Source organism: Coenobita brevimanus, chromosome 109 (genome assembly GCF_032717465.1).
Source record: "Coenobita brevimanus isolate Jiangsu-jjx chromosome 109, ASM3271746v2, whole genome shotgun sequence".
Lineage (NCBI taxonomy): Eukaryota > Metazoa > Arthropoda > Malacostraca > Decapoda > Coenobitidae > Coenobita > Coenobita brevimanus.
Genome location: NC_137062.1, coordinates 13,355,850 through 13,361,632, shown reverse-complemented (window position 1 = coordinate 13,361,632; position 5,783 = coordinate 13,355,850).

Genomic DNA, 5,783 nt, shown 5'->3' with positions numbered 1-5,783 from the left:
GATCGAGTGCGAAATGATGAAGTGCGAAGGAGAACTGGAGTTGTTCGGGAGATGGCTGGTAGAGTTGAGCAGAGGGTGTTGCGATGGTTTGGGCATATGGAGAGAATGGATAATGAGCGATTGGTGAAAAAGATAACTAGATCTGATGTGAGAGGTGTAAGGCTGAGAGGAAGACCACGAATAGGATGGATGGACAGTGTGAAGAGAGCGCTGGATGCGAGAGGGATGTCTGTTGAGCAAGGAAGAGTGGCTGTGCGTGACAGAAATAAATGGAGAGAAATTGTGAATGAATAAGTGATGACGCAGCCCTGAGGGATATTCTCCCGCATTTGGTCTGATCAGCTAGTCAGGTCAGGTGCGGGTAAGGGGATGGGTCTGTTATGATGTGGCAGGGGTAAACCAGTTCTGCTGTCGGGCCCTGCTGCGGATGTCACTGATTGCATTGCGCAGTTGACCCTTGTGTGGTGTGGTGCGGTGAGGATCTGTCCGTTCTCCCCTTTGGGGCTAAGATGCGAATGAATGTGTTTAAATGGATGAGTAAATGGAGAGTGTGTCGTCCTGTCTCGGCTACCTCCCTTTCCTTGGGGGAAGCAGCCTAGTTATATAGATATATATATATATATATATATATATATATATATATATATATATATATATATATATATATATAGATAGATAGATAGATAGATAGATAGAGTTAGATGTAGATATATATATATATATATATATATATATATATATATATATATATATATATATATATATATATATTTAGATATACATATATATATACATATATATATATATATATATATATATATATATATATATATATATATATATATATATATATATATATATATATATATATATATATATATATATATATATATATATATATATAATATATATATATAATATATATATATATATAATATATATATATATATATATATATATATATATATATATATATATATATATATATATATATATATATATATATATATATATATATATATATATATATATATATATATATATATATATATATATATATATATATATATATATATATATATATATATATATATATATATATATATATATTTAGATATACATATATACATATATATATATATATATATATATATATATATATATATATATATATATATATATATATATATATATATATATATATATATATATATATATATATATATATATATATATATATATATATATATATATATATATATATATATATATATATATATATATATATATATATATATATATATATATATATATATATATATATATATATATATATATATATATATATATATATATATATATATATATATATATATATATATATATATATATATATATATATATATATATATATATATATATATATATATATATATATATATATATATATATATATATATATATATATATATATATATATATATATATAATATATATATATATATATATATATATATATATATATATATATATATATATATATATATATATATATATATATATATATATATATATATATATATATATATATATATATATATATATATATATATATATATATATATATATATATCTAGGCAAACAAGAAGTATCTCCACGGTATGGGCTGCATAGTTGTTAAGATCCTAACTTTTCCTTTTAACTCCTGTGTGTGTGTGTGTGTGTGTGTGTGTGTGTGTGTGTGTGTGTGTAAGAGGTGTCTATTACCGCAACATTTAATCACAGCAGATTTATGCTCTCTCCCCCTCCCCCTTCTGTGTGTGTGTGTGTGTGTGTGTGTGTGTGTGTGTGTGTGTGTGTGTGTGTGTGTGTGTGTGTGTGTGTGTGTGTGTGTGTGTGTGTGTGTGTGTTTGTAAAGAGGTGTTTACTACCGCAACAATTAATCACAGCAGATTTATTCTCTCTCTCTCTCTCTCTCTCTCTCTCTCTCTCTCTCTCTCTCTCTCTCTCACACACACACACACACACACACACACACACAGTGTAGTATACCTTTTCCTAACTTGGTTTATGATACGTACTATTCTTTTCTTAGTTGTTCGGACTACACGTACTTAGTGAGGTGCTTGAAGTACAGAAACCCCTAGCTGGCTGTGAGGGAGAGTATGGAGGGTACCGGGTGGGGTTATGGGGTCGGAGAAGTGGTGGGGTTAGGTGGGAGTGTGGGACAATGAGGAAGGGAGGAGGAGGGGATAGCTCTCCATCGAGCTGTGTTACAAACACCTTATTCCACGGAAAAAGAAACGAACTTATTCCGGCGTCTGTACACTGTTTTTTTCCTCCATGCCGCAAACAGTGAAAGGCTGCTTATAATTTTTAGACAGTGAAACCAATGACGTTAAGTGAACCTTCTTCATTGTCTGGTTAGAGCAGACTTTTGTTATTGCGTTTTTCGCGTTATTTGAGTTTGAAATTAATTCATATCACTCCTCGAACTACTGTATTCACAACAGGAAGACTGTATTCTCTTGCATGCCGTTTGATTCTTATCGCATGTCCTTTTTGGATGTATTAATGTTCCAGCCATTCGTTCATGTGCAAGATCAGGACACATTTTACAATAAGGTTTCCCAGCTGTATCCTGATGGTCGTGTGCTGGTCATCACTTCTATGGAATCTTTCGTTTGCCAGCTTCTCCAGGAACTGTTGAACACCATCACATCTGCTATATCATTTTGCTGGCTAAGAGTAAACTGAAAGACGGTTATCCAGCTCATGTCCGTTCACATCTGTAGCTCCAGTCAAACCCGCCACGAATATGTCTCAAAATACTAAGAGGAGAAGATAATCGGCTGCAGCAGAATCCTTTCCTTTAAATGAGGTAGGAACAGTCTGAGATGGCGGCCGAAATTACGATATTGGTGTCATTCAGAGGGCCACTTTTCTTTCTTTCTTTCTTTCTTTTTTTTTTGTGGAATGATTCTAAAAGATATTTTTACTTTCGCCCGCCTTAAGAAGGCGGAGCGAAAATGTCTTCGTCTGCCTCTTTGTGTGTGTGTGTGTGTGTGTGTGTGTGTGTGTGTGTGTGTGTGTGTGTGTGTGTGTGTGTGTGTGTGTGTGTGTGTGTGTGTGTTCCTATTAAATCTCATGAACGGCTTGGGCTATCAACAAGGAACCTTCACAGTATCAAAATATGGCCAAATCTTGGACGAGTTCGAAACTGGGCACTCGTGGTTAAGGTCAAGGTAACCAAAATGGCTGCCACAGGTCAGTTAGCTTTTATCGGCCGCCTTTAGCACCATTATATCTCATGAACGGCTTGAGCTGTCAACATGAAACCTTAAGGGTATTAAGATATGGCCGAAATCTTGGACTTCGCCAACAACATATCCTGGCGGACGATTAGCATTCGGATACCGAATGGTTTTCTTTCTTTTTCTAATATATGCTGTTTGGGTTAATAGCTACCTCAGTCTCTGGGCCCTAAACCCCAAGGAATTCCTTGAATAGTTTCCCTGTCTAGAGATCCGGAGAGTAAAAGTGTTGAGGACCAATGTCATAAACATAAATAAAAATGAAATATGATGATAGGAAACAAATCTTCGGTAACAGTTGAATTTCATGTTGAAGAATCACGTGTTCAATGCATAAAAGAAATGGAAAATGTAACTGATCCATGTGATATAAATATTAAAGTGAATAATGAAATAATCAAACTAATATTTCACAATTCAGGAGATAAAGCCTAATTGCAAAAAAAAGTCTCAAAAACACCAAATTCAATGGGGTAAAAATAAAATATTAAGTGACTATCAATCACAAAGTTCTTCCCTGTTATATTACTGGTGCTTCTGTTTAACCCTTCACTGTATCATATATTCCAGTATTTCTGAAACTACCAATTATATTCAGTTCTCAAGAGGATTTACGGATTAAAAGGTTACATAAAGCCTTTGTCAATCCATCTACTACAAAAATATCTCCCAAAGTTGCATTAGTCGTCTGGCAGTAGCGAGATTATCTCAAGGCGGTAGCTCAGTCGGTTGAGAGGTGGCCTGCAGTCCTATCGGACCCAGGTTTAAATCCCCGCTGGGGCAGGGAACAGGTTAAGGATTTGATTTTAGTAAAAGCAGACTTTACTGATCCAACAGAAGACCCGCTGACATGTCGTAAAAATATCCCCGCTAAAACCAATACACCAGTTCTGTATGAGACAACCCTGGCATGTATTCAATATGGACGGTGGGTGTTAGCGCCTAAGTGGTGACATGTAGAGATGTATGGTATGTAGGAGGACTACTGGGCCTTGGGAGGAGGCTGTGAAGCCTTTGCCCAGAGTCGGACACATAAAAAAAAAAATAATAATAACCTAACTGACAGGGTCAAGATCAAAACAAATACAGCAGTAATTTCCAGAGACTGACGACAGGCATGATTCTCCTCTCTCTCTCTCTCTCTCTCTCTCTCTCTCTCTCTCTCTCTCTCTCTCTCTCTCTCTCTCTCTCCAAAGTGCTGGCACTGATCCTCCGTGGAGCAGCTGCTGCGCCCACGTGGAAGTCAAACCTCCTCATACATCCCTGCTTCTCGCTGTGGGAAGGATCCAGGTCCAACATCGGTGAGGCGCTATCAACCACAAGCAGGCGCCGGTTCCCTACACGGCGTATGTACTGTACTGTACCTGAAGGACGGCCACACAGAAGCAGTTGCTTACCTGTGATCGATGGGCCTGCTTCGCCTGACAACCTGATATTGATTAAAAAAAAAAAGGAATATAAATAATGTTGACAAATTAGAGGGTATTACCTTAAGCATATATCAAGGCAATCTGGGTGACCATTCCCAGCCCTCCAACTATCTCCCAATTGCTTTAACATCCTGTATTTAAAAAGTTCTCTAGTCTATTAACAAAAAAATTTAATGCATTTTTTCCTACCACAACCTTTCTGATCGTCAGCATGGGTTCCATCAGGGACCCTCCACTGGCGATCTTCTCACCTCCCTTTCAGACTTATGGTCATCCTTCTTTCGGGACTTTGGTGAAAGCTTTGCCATTGTTTCTGACATCTCAAAGGCTTACGATCGAGTCTGGCATAAATCCTTAGTTTCCAAACTGCCCTCTTACCGTTTATATCCGTCCATCTGTGCCTTCATCTCTAGCTTCCTTTCTGGTCGTTCTATAGCTGCTGTTGTAGACGGCCACCGTTCTTCTCCTACAGCTATCAACATTGGTGTTCCTCATGGTTTTGTCCAATCACCAACTCTCTTCTTTTTATTCATCACTGATCTTCTAAGCTGTACATCTAACCCTGTCCACTTATATGCTGATGGCTTCACCATTCACCTTTCCATTCGCTTCCTGCAGCGTTCGTCTCAGCAGTTACTTCAATGAACAAGGGATGAGGCTATGGCACAACTAATATCTAACTTGTTTCATATCTCTGATTGGAGTGGAAGCAATTGTGTTGTTTAATGCATCAAAAACTCAGTTCATACATCTATCAACCCGGCAAAATCTTCCACAGAAGTACCTTCTAATTTTTAACAATATCCAGCTCAGTCCTGCATGATCCGTAAACATATTTGGGGTTTCATTCTCTAGGGATTTATCTTGGAAAGAACATATTACCTCTCTTGTCAAGTCTGCTTCCAAGAGATTAAATGTACTAAACCGACCCCGTGCCCTCTTTACCCCAGCATAAGTTGTTGACTTTATACACAAGTTTCATTTGTGTAGAGTACAAGTCTCATGTGTGGGGAGGCTCCCCACATACAGCTCGACTCAG